The sequence below is a fragment of the Stegostoma tigrinum genome, chromosome 17, assembly GCF_030684315.1.
Source record: "Stegostoma tigrinum isolate sSteTig4 chromosome 17, sSteTig4.hap1, whole genome shotgun sequence".
Classification (NCBI taxonomy): Eukaryota; Metazoa; Chordata; class Chondrichthyes; order Orectolobiformes; family Stegostomatidae; genus Stegostoma; species Stegostoma tigrinum.
The window spans coordinates 56,169,770-56,189,653 of record NC_081370.1 but is presented as its reverse complement, the minus strand read 5'-3'; positions in this window follow the sequence as shown (position 1 = coordinate 56,189,653).

Genomic DNA, 19,884 nt, shown 5'->3' with positions numbered 1-19,884 from the left:
GGCATAGGTTAAGTTGAGAGGGAAGAGATACAAGATGGTCCAAAATGTAATTTTTTTTCCAATAGAGGTATATGAGTGTCTGGAACAGACTGCCCGAGGTAGTGATTGAGGCAAGTACAATTTTGACATTTCAGAAACATTTTCACAGCAACATGGATGGGGTTGGTATGGAGGGATGTGGGCCAAACACAGGCAAATGGGACTGGTTTAATTGTAACAACTGGGCAGAATGGACCAGTTGGGCTGAAGAGCCCACTTCTATGTTGTAAACCTTTATAACTCTAAGCCACAGCTTGTGAAAGAATATTTTTTCAAAAGGTATAACTGAAGATGGAAGAGTTGTGGTGTAGTGCGTCAGTGACTCAAGCCCCAATGGCTTTAGAAAATGGATTCAGAACTTGGCCGAATAGATCCATTATCAACCTATCAATAGTTCTAATGTTTCCTGATGATTGCTAGTGGGAGAGAAAAGGTCTCCTGGTCGGCTACAACGCAGAAGGGAGCACCAAACTGGTGTAAGTCTTTGCCAAAGCAAATCACAACCTAATTCAATGGACATTTGCCAGTGCCTTCAGAGGATCTGGTAGCTGCAGAGAGAGAGAAGAGAAAGATGGAGAGAGCAATAGACAGACGGGGGAGAGAGGGAGAAATAGAGAGAGATATAGAGAGAAATGATCTCAATAATTCCCTGCATCATCATCAAAAAGTGTTGACACCTAAATGCCAAGATCAACACCAGCAAATTTGGAGTTTGAATCAAAAAAGAACAGCTAAAGGTGGTAGGGAACATGTGCTAGTGGATGTTTAAATAGTTCAGTTGAGTCTATATGGGGGTGTGCTTCTCTCAAATTGTTACCAGTCTTTTTCTTTGATGTACCTCTTGATAAGTCAGAGGTGGTGTTGAGAAGAATCAGCTTCCACCTACAGTTCATAGTCAGTATAGGACAGGCTACTTCACATAAGTGACATCAGGGTGAATGACACTTTGAAGCTTAGTCACAAATAGATCCCAACCAAATCTCTCAGCAATGCTCCATTTCGGTGCATCACATAGAAAATCCAAATAGTTTGCCGATTCCAACTAATGCCATGGACAAGGGCTGCTCCCCTGCGTTTTGTGATGGGGTTCTGGGTGGAGGTTGGCAGCCCTTTCCCACCCCAGAGACAATAACTCTGCACGATCTCAGCTCAGCAGAGCCACTTCTACTCATGGTCCCTGGTGAAATGGCAGCAGGAATGAGGGGGACATCTCAGTGCTGAGACACCTTCATAGATGTTCATGATTCTACAAAGGTGAGTAAGACTGGTCAGGATTTTAGCATCAGAGTTTTGCAATGTTTTGAATGTTATCACGTGTGGGACCTGTCAGGCTCACATAGAGGATATTGGGAAAATGTCATTTTTTTCTCATATGTATTTTTCATGGTATCCAGGAATCGCTGGCATGACCAGCAACTGTTAGTGTACCCTTCAGCTGAGTGGCTTGCTGGGGCATTTCAGAGGATAATCAAGAGTCAATCACATTGCTGTGGGTCTAGAGTCATATATAAATCAGACTATGCAAGGATGACAAATTTCCTTCTCTAAAAAATATTAGTAAACCAGATAGGTTTTTACAACAATTGATGATAGCTTTATGGTTACTATTGTTGAAGCTAGTTTTCAATTCTAGATCTTTTGAATTCCACCAACTGCTGTGGTGGGACTTGACCCCATGTCTCAGAACATTAGCTGGTCTATTGACATTATCACCGCACCATTATGAGGGCGTCACTGGCGAGGCAGCATTTACTACCCAACCCTCATTGCACGGAGGACAGTTAAGAGTCAACCACATTGCTGTGGGTCTGGAGTCACATGTAGCCTAGACCAGGCAGGGATGGCAACTTCCTACCCAACAGGACATTAGTGAACCGCATGGGTTTTTCTGACAATCAACAATCAACAATGGATTCATGTTCATCACTAGATGCTTAATTCCAGATATTCATTGAGCTCAAATTGCACCATCTTCCGTCGCAGGATTCGAACCTGGGTCCCCAGAAAGCTATCTGGGTTTCTGGATTAACAGCCCAGCGATAATACTAGGAGGCTATTGCCTCCCCCACTTGTAGAATACTTATATGTAGAAGCAAAAATGATTTCCTGTTTCAGTGGCAGTCAAGGAGAGATGGGGCAGAGGCAGGAAACAATGCAAAGACGAAAGATAACAATCCTGAAATGGGCGAAGTATATGGCTGAATTTTTAAGAACTCTATCACCAGCATGTCTGACTGAGAAGGAGATTGTGAAATCCTACCCCCATATGGGCTACTGATGGGTCAGGAACCTCCTTCATGTCTACTAAAGACGCTTTACTGCAATCCTCAGATAACTTTTTCTCCTATACATTTTTATGTACAGCACCTCCTGCCTCATTATCTCAAACCCAAGCCCCCAATGCAATTAATCCCTCTCAGCCCTCTCCCTTAATTTCACTCACCCTTCTCCCTTGTCAAAGCACGACGGCCAGGCCCCAGTAAAATTCCCAACTCTACGTTATCTTTGAAGTTTTGCTTCAGCGACAACCTCCATTGTGGTCTGTATGCTATCCCAGCAATGGTGGGGAAAAGTGGTGGGAACTACGGGAACCACAAAAGTGCTGGCTATATGATTGGGATTTGTTGTCCCTCAAGAATGGAAATGCAACTTTCTGCTTTAAAACTGGCAGTGAAGGATAGCTGTTGTCAACTGGATGGGCTACCCACTGATTCTTTACATGGGGATGGGTTGTGGGGGTGGTGGGGAGAACATAGGTGGACATCACAATGTCCCATAAAATGCAGGTTATGAGGCTTGCGACTGAACAGATTGAGCAGCAAAGTTGTATCCAGTTTAGTACAAGTTGGCAGCAAGAAAGCAAACAGTAGGAAGCAAAGACGTTGTTACCTCTGATCTTCCCAGTCCATAATTTACTGCCCGCTGGACTATCTGACAATATGAAGGGAGGGAGAGAGCTGGCTGTGACTGGCCTTGCAACAAAGTTTCACCCTTTGTTCACATGGCAATATGCAGGTGAGGACAAGGAAGTGGGAAAAAATGGATCTTCAGAGAATTAGGCCATGGCTAAGCAAGGGAGAAGAAACAATTACTGGAGGTATTATGACTTCAGAAAACTGGTGTGATCAGACGTACGGATGAACAAACTTACCTCGCAGCCAATGCAGCGCTCTTAAATTCTATTCACTTACTATGATTTAGGAATGTGGCCGACAATCTGCAACTTCAGAAAGGAAGTTTCTGAAGTTCCTCATCTGCATCAATGGAACTGAGGTTGAGAGGGTGAAGAGCATCAAGATCCTTGGGGTGACAATAACCAACGGCCTGTCTTGGACTTTCTGCATAAACGCGGCAGTCAAGAAGGTACAACAATGATTCTTCTTCCTCAGGTGGTTTGGGAAATTTGGCATGTCCATAAGGTCCCTCATCAACTCCAACAGATACATCATTGAAAACATACTGTCCAGGTGCATAATGGCATGGTGCGCCAACAGCTCTGCCGAAGACTGTAAAAAAACGACAGAAGGTGGTGTGCACAGCCCAGACCATCATGGAAGCCAACCTTCCATCCATGGATTCCATTTATATGGCTCGCTGCCACAGAAAGGTGGCCAACATCATTAAAGACCCATCGCACCCCAGTAATGACCTCCTACAACCTCTTCTGTCAGGCAGAAGATACAGAAGCCTGAAAGCATGCACAAGCAGGTTCAGAAACTGCTTCTTTCTAGGACGTGTTCTCCTCCTTCCTTTCTGAAGCTGCAGTTTGGCTGCCATGTTCCTAAATCATACCAAGTGAATAGAATTCGAGAGTCCTTCATTGGCTGTGAGCTAAGTATATTGTAACCTGTAATGTAACCTGTATGCCTCTAAGTCTTTTTGATTATACATCCTTTCTTTACTGTGATCTTCCCATATCACTCATAAACAAAGCTTTTCACTGTATTTTGGTACATGTAAGAATAAAATCAATCAATCAATAAATGTAGCACCAGCCCACAATTATACTGAAATAAATTTAGTTCGGAAGGATGAAAGAAGACCTACTTGAGGTATATAGGATGCTAAAGGGCATTGACAGAGTATCGTTTTACCGCATGTTTCCCCTTGTGAGGCGATCTAAACTGAGTGGTCATAGTTTTAGGATAAAGAGTGGGAGATTGAAAACAGAAGTGAGGAGAAATTACTTCTCTCAAACAGTCATGAATATGTGAATTCACTTCCCGGAGTAAAGTGGATGCTGGGATACTGAGTAAATTTAAAGAGGACACAGATGGATTTTTGGTTAGTAATAGATTTAGGAGTTACGATGACTCAGCAGGAAAGTAGTGTTGAGGCCAAGGTGCGATCGGCCATGACAGTATTAAATGTCTTGATGGGCTGAGTAGCCCTCTCTTGCTCCTGGTTCTTGCATTAATTATCAGGTGGCCCAGTTAAATGTTGATTGACAGATAATTATTGGCCAGAACAAGACTGGTCATTCTGCCGAGCTGTGCCACGGTGTCTTTTATATCCACTTTGGATGCAAATAGAGCTTTGGATAATTGCCTCATTGAAAAGATGGCACCACTGACAGACCAACAACATAGATTTTTTTTTCATTTGCTCTCCACTATGCAAGTTTCTCTCTTTTATGACACCCATAAGATGATTAAACTTTGGAGTAAAGTAGCCCATTCAGCACGTCAGATCTGCTCTGCTATTATGGTTCCTTTGATAATCCTCAATTCCACTTTCATGTTTTTTCCCCATAGCCCTTGATTCTTTTACTGATTTAAAATTGGTCTACCTCATTCTTGAATATACATAACAACCCAGCCTCAACAGCTCTCTGAAGTAAAGAATTTGACAGATTCACCACCATTTGAATGAAAAAATTCTTCCTCATGTCTGTCTTAATTGTGCGATCCCTTATTCTGGGATTATGTCCTCTGGTCCAAGGCTCTGCCACAAGGGAAAGCAACCTTTCTGTATCTACTCTGCGAAGCCTGCTAAGAATCCTATACGTCAGGAAGGTCACTTCTCATTCTTCTAAACTTCAGTGACTACAAGCCCCCTGCCTCCTGTTCATCCACTCGATTAATGTTTGAAAGTATTTTGTTGGTTGTGAAATGCTTTGTTGAAATCCCAAGGCTGTGAGAGACGCTGTAGAAATGTAGGTTTTTCTTCCAGAAATATCTGTCTATGGAAATGGAAATGATTTTGCTTGTCAACAATACGCTATTGCACAGATCCTTGAATTATCATGCAAGTACAATTATTGTTTCCTCTTCTGGTACACTGTGACATTATTTGATGAACATTTGCAACCTGGCTCATTATTAACTTAATGTTTTCCACAGTGAGGTGAAATTGGGCATCTTTACACAGGGATGGACAACTGCTCCTCAAGTGTTTTGCTGCTGCGTGGAGTAGATCCTGAAGCAAAAGTACCAGAGTTCTATCATCACTGTTATGTGAATTAACAGCAATGTACTAATGTAACTCCTTGTCTTTAAAGGTCCCTCTCATGGAGCTTCACTTGTCGCTGGGCAACGTGAGCATTATCAGTTCCAGACAATGGGTTGTAGGGGTGTTTCTTAAACCCGGCTGCCTCCTCGCTCTCTTCTACAGTTATATCCACACACTGATGTCTCTGAACAGGGTCTGCACCAGTAGGTAGTGCGTGTATGGAATGAGCTGCCAGAGAAAGTGACAGAGGCAGGTACAATAACAACATTTAAAAGTCACCTGGACAGGTACATGAATAGGAAGGGTTTGGGCCGAATGCTGGCAATGAGGCTGGGCTAATTTAGTATATCAGCATGTCATGGTCGAGTCAGACCGAAGGGTCTGTTTCCAAGCTGTACAACCCTATGATTCTGTGACTCTATCACCAGCTGACAATGGCATGGCTGAAGTGAAACAACAATGATTCGTTAATTTAAACACTATTTCATTTGAGGATTTGATTTTTGACATAATGTTCTTCTAAGGGAATGCCACTTTTTAGTTTGGTTAGTTTGGTTTAATTTATTTTGTTTGACTTCAAAATGTCTGCAATCATCTTTCAGATGAAATCCTTTTGGGTTCTCCCCCCTGGTCTTGGACAAAGTAGCTATGAAGGGGTTCATTTGACCTGACTGCCACCTTCTTTTCTGAGATTACATACATATCTAGGTGACCTTGAAGAGAAAGCAGTGTTGTGGCCATTGGAAATGTTGGTATGTTCTAAGGGCAGTGACAGGATAAAGGGTGTGGTGTACCATTCCTCCCTTTAGAATCTGCTTTTTTTATACTTACCGTGCCTCCTTTAGTGAAGATTCCCGACGGATAGCACTGTAGTTAGCACTACTGTCTCCCAGCGCCAACAACACCGGGTTCGATTCCAGCCTCGGGCAACTGTCTGTGTTGAGTTTGCACATTCTCCCTGTGTCTGCGTGGGTTTCCTCCGGGTGCTCCGGTTTCCTCCCACAGTCCAAAGATGTGCAGGGTAGGTAAATTGGCCATGCTAAATTGCCCGTAGTGTTTGGGGATGTATAGATTAGGTGGGTTACAGGGGGATGGGTCTGGACGGGATGCCCTGAGGATTGGTGTGGGCTTGTTGGGCCAAAGGGCCTGTTTCCACACTGTAGGGATTCTATCATAAGTTAATTGTTTCATTTAGTTAGCCTGATTTTATCAATTTTCAAATGAACTGCTGGAGGAAGTGGTGGAGGTTGGTACAATTACAGCACTTAAAAGGTATTTGTATGGTAATATGAATAGGAAGAGGGATATTGGCCAAGCAATAGCAAATGAGGCTAGGTTAATTTAGGATGTCTGGCCAGCATGGAGGAGTTGGACTGAAGTGTGTGTTTCCTTGCTGCACACCTTTCTGACATTTTGCCTGCAGGTTATGATGTGCATGAAACTTCCTTGAAGATCCTCAGCCTATTCACATAGGACTCAATGATGAAGTAAATATCTAACTATAATTGGTATACCTCTTGTGCTATAATAGGCCTTGGTGATTCTCCCCCGCCACTTCTTTTCCTTCTCTAACCCAGATTGCAAAGACAGAACGATGTGAAATGAACAAACTGAGGTTCCTTAACATAAAACCTTCTTACATTGCTCCATCTAGGACCTCTGCCAACTCTCTTCAAAATCATTGAGCTGCTTGTATAAATGGGCACCATTAATGCAATGCCAGTTTGAAGGGGAGCAAATATATGTGTTTACAGTAGTCCTGAACAATTTTTTAAAAAGTCATCAATTATTAGTGCTAGCTTAGTGCATTAACACACAAACACTGTTTTAAAGCAGATGGATGATTTGTTCTGGGAATTGTTGTAGGAGTGCAGGCAAAAGAAAGGAAATGCTCCCTTGTTGTTCTCATTATTGCCACCACTCAGAAGAATTTCAGTTAGCTGTCCCAAATGCTTATCCTCTATGATACTGTATTACACTTGGATAATTACACAGTTTCATCTATTACAGCAAACAAGTGATCCACTGTTTCGCCGAACTACTGATGCACAGATTTTAATTGACATGAACTCCATACCAGTTCAAGAGATTTGAATTTGAACGTGCACGCAGGATATTTTCATCAGATCTTCGCCTATTTCTCGCCCTATGACTTATGCTGATAAAAATAAGACAGAAAAGTAGGAAAGTGTTGCTGTAACTGGAGCAGGCACTAGTGAAGCTGTACCTGGAGAATAGCGGACAACTCTGGTACCCTTACTTGTAGCTGTACTGGAGGCATTTCAAGGGCTGTTCACTAGATTGATTCTGGAGATGAGAGGCTTACCTTATGAAGAGAGATTGAGAAGTTTTCACCTATGCTTGCTCGGGTTTAGATGAATGAGTGGAGATCTAGTTGAGGTATATTAGACACTAAAGGGGATTGACAGAATAGACATAGAGTGGACGTTTCCCCTATGGGACAATCTAGAACAAGGGGTCATAGTTTTAGTCTAACACATGGCAGATTTAAAACAGAGATGAGAAACTACTTCTCTGAAAGAGCCATGAATCTATGGATTTCACTACTACAGAATGTGTTGGATGCCAGATATTGAGAAAATTTAAGGAGGAGATAGATAGAGTTTTGATTCAAAATGGATTGAAGGGTTACGGAGAGCAGGGAAAGGTGGAGTTCAGACCAAGATTAGGTCAGACACGATCATATCAAATGACAGAGCAGGGTTAGTTCTTAGTTCTGATGATGATCTTCTGGTCCTACTGCCTAGACATTGGAACCTTTCACTCAATATGAAAGAGCTGAGTAAAGAAGTTAAGCTGAGTGGTTTAGTTATAACGTGGACTTTGTGTCAAAAAATGCTAGGAATTGGGCATGAACTGCAAAAGTTGTAGATTCATGTCCCCTATCAGTAATTTGCAAGATGCTGCAGAAACTGAAGACTTTTCTCTGGTCAGAGAAGCTGACCCTTTTGAGATGCTGTGGCCTTGAGAATCTTGTGTGCTTCTCTGGTATCCTGACCTGTCCCACCACCTCCTTCTAGCATTGACTAAACTTTGCTGGAAGTATTTCAAAATAGTGAAATTGAATTGGCCTTCAAAGACTATAACCCCAGTGTCAACATCTGCCTGAAGAGTTAAGAGATTACAATTCATCAATGTGTCTAAACCCAATGTGATCCATTGCAAAAGCTTTACTTGCTGCTGTTTTTGCTAAACTTCATTTCACTAGACTTAGACACTCGTCCATTGATTGTACTTCATCTTGTGAAGCATTAAGTAAATATCCAATAGCAGTAAACAATGGAGATGCTGACATCAGTTCTAGGAGTCTTTGCTGTGGACAGGCTAAGACTAAAAAATAGATTCAGTTTGTACCATCTTTTATCACTTTGAAAGAAAGACTTGATTAGTCTATCAATTGTCCTCTGACTCTAAATATATCACAACTTATGTTAATAAATAAATATTTTGTAACTTTAGGGTGGCAGCAGGGTGTTATTTTTTGGACCACAGGCCTGGGACCTGTGATGCTCTAAAGAGATTGGTGCTGGCTACACTGCCATTTGTCATTTATATGAACAATTTGGCTAAGAATTTAGGAAACGTGGTTAGTAAGTTTGCAGAGACACAAAAATTGGTGGTATTGTGGACTGTGAAGAAGGTGATCTCAGATTAGAGAGGGATCTTGATCAATTAGGCTAATGGACCAAGGAGTGGCAGATGGTGTTTAATTTGGATAAATGTGAGATATTGCATTTTGGTAAGATAAACATAGGTCCAGTTAATGATAGGGCCCTGGGAAGTATGTTGAACAGCAAGACCTCAGGGTTCTGGGACGTAGTTCTTTGATAGTTGCATCACAGGTACACGATGGGGGTGAGGCGGATAAGGAAGATGTTTGGGATGCTTTCCTTCATTGTTCAGAGTTTTGAGAACAAGAGTTGAGGTATCATTTTGCTGTTGTAAAGGACATTGGTGAGGGCACGTGTGGAGTACTGTATACAGTTCTGGTCGCCCCACTCTAGCAAGGATGCTGTTCAATTGGAGCAGGTGTGGAAAAAATGTATACATATGTTACCAGAATAGGAGCATTTCAATTATAAGGAGATGTTGAATAGGCTGGGACATTTTTCACTGGAGAATAGGTGTGTAAATTCATGAGGGGCATAGATAAGGTGAATGGTGAAGGTCTTTTCACAAAGGTAGGGGAGTTCAAAACTAGAAGGCATAATTTTAAGGTGAGAGAAGAAAGATTTAAAAAGGATCTGAAGGGCAGCTTCATCACACAGAGGGTGGCTTGTATGTTGAAAGAACTACCAGAGGAAGTTGTAGATTCAGGTACTATCACACCATTTGAAATACATTTGGACAGGTACATAAGTAGGAAAGGTTTAGAGGGATTAATTGAGTTTGGAAAACTTGGTAGACATAGATGAGTTGGACTGAAGGGTCTGTTTCCATGCTTTATGCCTCTATGACGTTAAAAATGAAGTGCTGAACCATTCTAAAAGAGTTATTGAAGCCACTTCCAAGGCCAGAGTAGGAATATAGCTTCCTGATGCAGTACTTAATTTTTTAAAATTTATTTTCAATGAGTTTGGCTGCAACCAGCGTTGAAGAGAACCACCTGCCCTTTCACTGGTGTCTATACCCATTGGAAGCAAATATTCCTTGCATAGCAATGAAGAACATTCAGACCCTATGCTCCAGACTTCATTCACTTGGGGCTGTCTGGAGTTTGTCTGATGTCACAAAGACATAAAATAGGCACACTGACGTTGAATTCCATTGCCCCATTTGATAGGTGGTACTATCTTGGAATGAAATCGTTTCTGAACAGGATCAAAAACACTGACCAAAAATAGCCACAGGCATCACCTGCCCCACACAAATTAGCCCGGTTCCATTAAACTGGTGAAGATTAGGCAACAGATAGTCTGAGCTGAAATTGACATCAGTCGCTCCCCACCACTGCCCTGAAGGACAACGAATCGAGCTAAGTCCCAACTGGGATTGTTACGATCCATATGGTAATGTGCATCGATGATCATGGAAAAGTTAATGATTGAATCAATGCATGCAAAGTCCCCTTTTTAACCATCTGATAGTGTCAGGTTAACAGAAAAAAAAAACTAGGTTCCTGCACTTAACAAGAGCTGTTTATCACAAATAAAGAAGTTCTAACCACAGGTTAACAAAGCTATGAACTATCAACATGGAACTCTACTAACTAAAGACCAAAAGTACTGTGGATGCTGTAAGTCAGGAGCAAAAACAAAGTTGCTGGATAAGCTCAGCAGGTCTGGCAGCATCTGTGGAGGAAAAAACAGAACTCTACTAGTTGAAACTCTGAGCCCCATTTAAAATGCATGTAAAAATATTCATTAAAAATGATGAAATTTCATTCCATACCAGATCAAACAGACATTTCTGAAAATGCAATACAGTTCCAAGTTAGTTTTATTGACAGTGTGGCATACATAAATCAGTACAGTTGCAATTGCATGTGTAATTTACGACATGCATTTCAAGTAAGTTTGATACTGTTCCTAGCCCTTCAGTATCCTACAGCAAGGACAAATCCTATGTGATTATGATCATTCCTTGTTGCAGAGGATGTCCCAAGATCTAGTGTTTCCATCAGCAAATAATCTTGGAGTTTGGAATGCAGCATTGGGTCACAGCCAATTGTTTACTTTGAAAGACCATCAAATTTCAGGCCACTTAAAAGCTCATAATCCACATTGTTTGTGCTTTGTAATTTTTTATTGTAATTGGCTGAATACATATGTATAAAGTTTCTTGTATGGTTTCGAAAGAAACTTTTCATGACAAGGGTCACTGTCTACCCAAAGCAATAATGTTGCATTTTCAAAGAACAAGCTTCATGAAAGTAGACAGCAAGTCTGGAACACCTTCAGGAAGAAACTTTCCGTGTGTAAATAAAAATCCCTTTCTTTAAATGCAGTCCGAGTGAATTTGCCATAGAGGAAACAGGCTTTATCCTCTCTATTTCTCCAAAGCTCCTCTCAGACTTGAGTTGACAATCCACTGGAAGATCTCATCACTGCAAGTGGAGGTTGCTTACAAGAGAAAGCTAAATCTAAATGACTGTCTCCAAACAAAGAGACTTCAACCAGCCATTGCTGATCCAGGAGAAAAGCCCAATTACAACTTTTGTGGAAGATGACCTCAGTTGCAGACCAGCATCTGAACAATCCATAAATAAGTCTTTTCTTTTTGAGCATTTACTTTTTAAGATAATATGCTGCAGATTTTTTTTTTCTAAACTAGAATGTTTGGCTAATTTTTCTTGGAGGGTAGTTAGATATATTTGCAGATTTTAAGCCCTTTGATAATTCTCAAATAAAGATTAAGTTTTCTTCTTTTTAATGAATCCGCTATTAATTTGTGACTTTAAGAATATGGATAACTTGCTTCAGATTTCAGAGCTATATACAGTCTAAGTGTACATATAAAATCAGCAGTATCACTTTCTGTTCTAAATCCAAATTTTGCTGTGGGACAAGGAGAGTGATCAGTCCAACTCTCCTACCTTCATTTTCAAAAATATAATTTGTTCATAATATTTTTAACAATGAATTATTAACTATTTCTACTTAAAAAATTTTAGAACTTATAATAAAATTCAATTTCTCTCCTCATAGCATGTCTTAGGTGCGTCAATAATTATAACAGTATTAATACTTACAATAGAATCCCTGCAGAATGCAAACAGGCCATTCTCTCCATCGAGTCCAAACTGATCCTCTAAAGAGTATCCAACCGAGACCCATACCCCCACCCTATCTCTGAAATCCTGCATTTTGCACGGCTAATTCACCTAATCTGCACATTTTTGGGCTGTGGAAGGAAACTGGAGCACCCGGAGAAAACCCATGCAGACACAGGGAGAATGTGCAAACTCCTAAGGCAGGGATCAAACCTGAGTCCCTGATGCTGTGAGGCAGCAGTGCTAACAATGAAGCCATCATGCTGTCCATTTAATATTCTTTCAATGCCAGGTAAACAGTCTGAGGGCAATACATTTCAAACTACAATGTTTGTCAGTTATTGCACAGTGTTTAGCGCCATTTGTGACGCCTCAGTCACACATCCAAATGCAGCAAAACCAGGACAATATCCAGGGCAAGTAACATTCGCACCACATAAGTGCCAGGCAATAAGAGACAATCTCTAATAAGAGGCAATTTAAACATTACTCCTTGACATTCAATAACGTCACCATCACTGAATTCCCCACAATCAATATTGAGGCTGCCATTAACCAGATTCCAAACTGGATTAGCCATATAAATACTGTGGCGATCAAAGCAGGTCAGAGACTAGGAATACTGCAGTGAATAACCGACCTCCTCCTGACTCTCCAAAGCCTATCCACTGTGTACGAGTCACTAGTCAGGAGTGTTATTGAATACTTCCCAGTTTAAACAACACTCACGAGATTTGACAACATCTAGGACAAATGGGGTGACAATGGCCTAGTAGTACTATTGCTGGGCTGTTCATCAAAGACCCAGACATTGTACTGGGGACTTGGGTTTGAATCCCATCACAGCAAATGGCGGAATTTGAATTCAATAAACATCTGGAATTAAGAATCTGATGATGACCATGAATCCATTGCTGATTGCCATGAAGAAAAACATCTGTTTCACTAATGTCCTTTCAGGAAGGAAACTGCCATCCTAACCTGTTCTGGCCTTTATGTGACTCTAGATCCATCATCAGTGTGTTTGACACTTAACTGTCCTCTGGGCAATTAGGGATGGACAATAAATGCAGCCTAGCCAGCGATGCTCCCATATTGTGAATGATTAAAGGGGGAAAAAAGCAGTCTAATTAGCACACACATCCACAAACATCTACTCCCTCCAGTGCCAACAGTCAGTTGCAAGCATGTGTACCAACTACAAGATGCTCTGCAGAAATTCACCAAAGATTCTTAGATAGAACATTTCAAACTCATGACCAGTCCCATCCAAATGAACAAGGGCGCCAGACATATCAGAACCTGTAAGTTCCCTGTCAAGCCACTCACCATCCTGACTTGGGAAGACATCTTTACGGGAGGCAATGGGCAAGTGATATTCTTGCTGCAGATGGTGGAATTTGAAATCAATCAAAAGCTGGAGTTAAGAGCCTAACGATGGTTGTGAATCCGCTGTCAATTGTCAGAAAACCCATCAAGTTTAATAATGTCCTTTAGGAAAGGAAGCTGCTGCCACCTTTGCCTGATTTGACTGACAACATGACTCCAGGTCCACAGCAGTGTGGTTAACTCTTAGCTACCCTCTTGAATGGGCAGTAAATGCTAGCCTAGCTAATAACACTCCCTTCCCATGAATGATAATAAAGAAAAATATTGCCTTTTCTTCAGTATCACTGGGTCAAAATCTTCAAATACCCTTTCCAACAACATTGTGGGGCTAACAACAGAACATGAACAGCAGCAGCTCCAGAAGGTAGCTCACTGCCTCCTTCTCAAGTGTTACTAAGAAAGGGCAGTAAATGATGCTCCAGCCACTAATGCCCACATCCCATAAGTGATGAGAAAAAAAGTTGCCAATTTTAAAATGTGTATTAAAAATAAACTTTTCTCTACATGCCACATTCTGTGTGCTATCACAATGCAAGTTCAGTACTCTTGATGCACATGGTGTACATTTCTAATGAGGTAAATAGCCTACTGGGGATGGAGGGGTGGTGGCAGGTTAGGGGGTGGTGGAGATGCCTACCCATAGTCCAGCAGTTTACTATGATTGAGTAGGTTTGGACAATAACCTTCCTCAACTGAGCTTCTGCAGGCCTTGTCCATAGCTTCAGTGCGTCCCTCAATACATAATGCTGGACTTTGAAATGCGTCAGTCTGCAACAGTCAGTCAAGGACAATTCATTCTGCTACAAAGCCACCATGTTTTGGGCAGAACAGAGAACATTACTCATCAGGTTGATGGTCCTTCAGAAAGTATTGATGTTTGTCTTGGTGTGGGTCTCTGCCAATGAGGGATAAACAAGTGTCACAACATAGTTAATTTTTTTGGACAGTAGGTTTACATCTGTTATCCTCATGCTGCTTTTCTCAGCTTTATGGTGACTGTAAGTTGGAACAACTTATCAAGTGTGATTATATGCATCGCACAAAAATAGACAGCATGACTCAGTCATAGCACTTAGTATTCCAAGTCAGACAGTTGGATCAAAACAGCAAATCCCTGGGCCCAGACACTGACAGGAGAGCAAGCCCTTTCCATTCAGTTGCAAATGATTCTATAATTTAGTATTTTTGAGATGTTATAATGTATGAAATCAGTGCAATGACATTATGCAGAGCACGTGATATTCTTTTCCCCTCATGTCTCAATTTGGCATCTTACATTGTAGACGTGATGTAGCATTGGCTAAAAGATGCTGGAAGAAAGTAAGTTGTTTATTTCTGAAGAATAATGTTTAACATAGAGGAAGCTGCAGTCAAGTCATTAGTATGTTGTATTGATCGTTCTAGTTAGAAACCTGGGGCTATGACACTTCAAAGCAGAAACTGGTCTGAAGAATGCAGAGCTGTTGTGTCCGTATTCTGAACCTGGCTCTACAATAACACACTTTGGAAGGTGAAATTGGCAGCATGAACAAACAGACTTGAAAAGTAACATCTACTGGTCAATTTCAATAATTGATAACTCCTGAAAGTACTGGGTGATCAGAAAATGTTGATTATCAGGGAACGTGGACCATTTCTCTATTAATGAAAGTAAGCAACAATTATTAAACATACAATAGACATATGTCTTGAACAAAGACAATTGAAGGGGGGCAATATATACATCGTCATTGCCAAGAATCTACAGCCTAAGTTTATTCAAAATTCACTCAGGGGATGTAGGTTGGAAGTCTAAAACCAGGGGACACAATTTAAAAGTAAGAGGGAGAATGGTAACCAATAAGGAGATTCTATTTTACATGGATGGCTGTGAATGTTTGGAATTCTCTACATAAAAGGATGTGGAGGCTTTTGCTTAAAGGTAAAGATTGATAGATTCCTGTCTTTTGGAATGCAGCATTGAAAATTCTCGGCCAGATAAAAAAAACATTTTGAAAATTAATAAAAATGATTAATTCTTGCACAAATTTAGCTTTTCTGGAGATGTTTGCAATTTTCCTACGGTAAACTGCCTTAATGGATAAATAAAAAATGGGGTGTGCGTGTTCACGGTTCCTGACTACTACATTTATTTCTGAAGCATTATCCTGCATCATCAACAACACTAATCATTCTCCAGCATTTTTAATTTAATTGTTTCAACTGGCTATTCTCTCAATGGATTTTTGAGGACAATAAATTTGGGATCTGCTAATAACCTCATCGAATATACATCAATTAAATAAACACAGCCAGTGGTCGCATTACTATAAATAAACAATACACACTTGCTGTAATTTTACTTTTAATTATTTTAACTAAAACAACTCAATATGTTCAGTGAACAAATTGAGAAAGAGAATTCTGTAATTAATACTAGGGGTTTAATTTTGTTAATGGTGAACATGATCACATTAAATTCCCATCTGTAATTTTTAACTGTGATTACTGACCCTGTCACTTGATTTAACAACGCAAAAAACAGGGCTTTATTAAGTAATATGAAGTTAAGCAATCACCATGTGTTTACTGCTTGTTGGGTAAGATTGATCATTTTAGCTTTTTTGTTATGTAATATCACACTTCCCGGGCAGGTGAGACTTGAAGCCAGAGCTTGTGGTCAAGACGAGAACCACTACCACTGTACAACAAAAACTCCAGGTTTGATCACCTAATACTTTGTCTTCATCAAAATTTGATATCGCTCTTTCACATTATTTATAATGGCTCATCGGTTCCTATTTTACAATTGGAAATGAATTGCTACCCACAGAAGAAGATCAATTTCGTTCGAGATAAACCTAAGTCTTAACTCAATTTCTACTCCTTATCATGATAAAGAGGTTTGATATTTGACGAGTAAATATTTGAGCAAAAGTAATCTGAACAAAAACCTTAAGCCTGCTCTGTGTCTCTAGATCATGTTTAGAATTAGACATAGAATTAAGTTTATTGTCATGTTGATCAGTAGTTAATCAGACAATTCTTCCTTGTTAGAAAAAGAAATAAACCTGCCTTTGCAATCTCACTTTGGAGCTCATCTTTAGTTAAGTTAAGAAATTGGGGAAGGGCGCTACGCATTATGAAATTTCCTCCTTTGTGCATATACCCCTTGCATACCAGTTAATCATGAAGTTTAGATGTGAAGTCTGCATTATCGAAATTTAGTGCTGGACTTGCATGCATGGGATAGAATTTAATAGCAAGCAGGCTCCAATTGGCCAAGGTGTTGCCATGAAAAATTCACCAGTTAATTATGACTGACAGTTAACCACCAAGTTTTGTTTAAATTTTACATCAGGTTGTTTGAAATCTGATTGGTCATGGCATTGCACTGAGAAAGTAACTAGAGTGCAAGATGAAAATATTTGCCAGAATATATTATTTTTCATCAATTCCCAATTGAAATGAGACCTTAAGTGGTGAGAATGTAATTGGAGTACAGGCAACAGAAAGATCTTGAATCACAGATTCACATAATTGGTGGCACATCAGAAAACAGGCCATAAAACAAATGAATTGAATCTTTAATTTATATCAATATGCACATCAGTATAGAAGCATGGATGCACTGTTAAACTTAAATAAGACCTACATGAAGTTGCAGTAACCATGTAGACTTGGGTATCTCATTTACAAAGGTTACATCAACAAAGAGAGGATGTTGTCAAAACTGATGATCTACAGTATTACTTCAGGAGTGAGAATTTTCCAGAAGAAATGAAAAGGTTAAGGGGGGTCACCTGACAAGCTCTTCAGGGTAACAAGGAGTTTTGATGAGGTTAATGGTAACACATTAAGGTGTCACCGATCTGTTGAAATAATGAGATGGCATGAATTTAAGTCAATCATAAAAAGAATTCAAGAGGTTAGAAAGCACGTCTCATGCAGAGGGTGACTAGAATGTGGAACTCCCAGCCATAAACCATTGTTGAAGAAGAGGCCATAATTTATTTTAAAAGGGTACTCGTTACTCGAGAAAATTCAATATTAAAGAGGATGTTGAGTGAGCAGAACGGTGGAACTAAGTTAAATGGATCATAGAGAGAAAATTACCAGCGTAGACCTGACTGACTGATCTGCTTGTTTCTGCATCATAACATTTTATGGTAATGTTTGGTTGAGTTTAAGCCCATTTACATGTGATAATTTATCTAATTAGGTTGTAATTCTGTCAATAATTTAATCTACAAGGGTTATAGGTATTTCAGACATGAAACTGTAGTTATACAAATTTAATTATAAGTTTGCAGGGATTCCTTTCAATAAGAACCTATCTTCAGCAGCCAGGTTAATTTATGTCCTGAAGTAACTTGCAACAGGTATTATAATTAGCCAAACTAGTTAGATGTTCCACATTTACAAGATAATCTGGCCCATAATTGCTTCTATCACTGACTGCCAGTTGACATTCTAAATATTGTTTAATTTTTAAAGAGCTAAATATATGAGGCTCAAAATTACTAATAATAGCAGATGAGTATTCAAAGCAGTCTTATAGTTATAAAAGAGAAAGGATTTGAAATATAAAACAGATTGATTAACATCAAGGAGCAGTAAGAAATGAAAAAACAAGGTTAAAAATTGAAAGAACTGCGCATGTTGTAAATCAGAAACAAAAATACAAAATGCTGGAAAAGTTCAGCAAATCTGGCAGTATTTCATAGAATCATAGAGTTATAGAGTCCTACAGCACAGACAGGCCCTTTGGCCCAAACTGTTCATGTCAACCAAAATATCCATTCAAGCTAACCCCATTCCCCTGCAATTAGCCCACATCCTTCTCAACCTTTCCTATCCACGCACTCTTCCAAATGCCTTTAAATGTTAACATACCTGCCTCAACCACTTCCCCGGCAGCTTATTCCATATGTGTACTACAGTCTGTGAAAAAATTTGCCCCCCAGGTTCCCATGTATTCTTTCCCATCTTACCTTCAACTGATGCCCTCTAGTCCTCCATTCCCCAACCCTGGGAAAAAGACTGAGTGCATTCAACTATCCATGCCTCTCATGATCTTATACACTTCTATAAGATCCTCCCTCAGTCTCCTATGCTCTAAAGAAAAAAGTCCTTGTTTGCCCAACCTCTCCCTATAACTCAGTCCCTTGAGTCTTGGCAACATCTTTGTAAATTTTGTCTGCACTCTTTGCTGTTTAATAACATCCTTCCTATAGCAAGCTGACCAAAACTGAACACAATTCTCCAAGTGGCCCTTCTTCAGAACTTCAGCAAAGGATAGTATATTTACATCATGTGACATTGCTATTCAATGTAGGTGCTAACTAAGGCAAAACATAACTTGTTTCTATTACAATAACATGTAGAGGAACGGCATGCAAATATTCAGTGACTACACTTGGTTTATAATTCCTTACTGACTATACCACAAAAAAGGTTACTTTTTTTTGTGCTAGAAATAACACTTGGAACCTCAGAGAATGGTAATGTCTCCAGATTGTTCCCTGTTTAATGAGCTAGAAATTTTTAAAAAGGCCAACAGACTGTAAATTTTTAAATGAAAATAAATATCACAATTAATGAAAAAACTGAAAATTTCAAAAAGTATAAGATGAGTATTGTAGTCTGTAATGAAAACAGTAGTTTGTAAATAAAAACAGTTTTGGCCAGAGAGCCAAATCTACATGATCTTCATTTGCTCGGGAAATGAGGTAAAGAAAAAAGGCAGGGAAGAAAGAAAAGGTGGGGAACTATTTTGCTCTTGCCCACAGCCCACGATCCACCTCAGGATGGTCCACTAGAAATGATTAGGATATTACATATTGAAAATATTCTACTGATATGCATGAACATATGCAAATGACAGGCTAATGACTGGAAGATATCCATGATCTACTTTGCATCATTAACCCCATAGCAATGGAGGACACGAGGAGCTATGGTTAATTCCCAGCATATAGTAGTTGCTATGGCAATCAGAGAGGGATTTTATATTGCAAATCTTCTCAAGTATAATGGATTGTAGGTCAATTGATTACTTGTTTGCTATACCAGAAAAAAAGTACATTAATGTCATCAATTAATAAAAACTACATGGATTCATATAACATCCTTTAACATGATAAAACATCCTAAGGGGCTTTGCAGGAGTGTTACGAATCAAAATTTAAGATTTCTGAAAAAAGAGACTTGTTAAAATTTTTCACCCTGCTCTCATCAGGGCAGATTTGCAAGAATGCCAAATCTCAAAGGGAACTATAAATTATAGATAG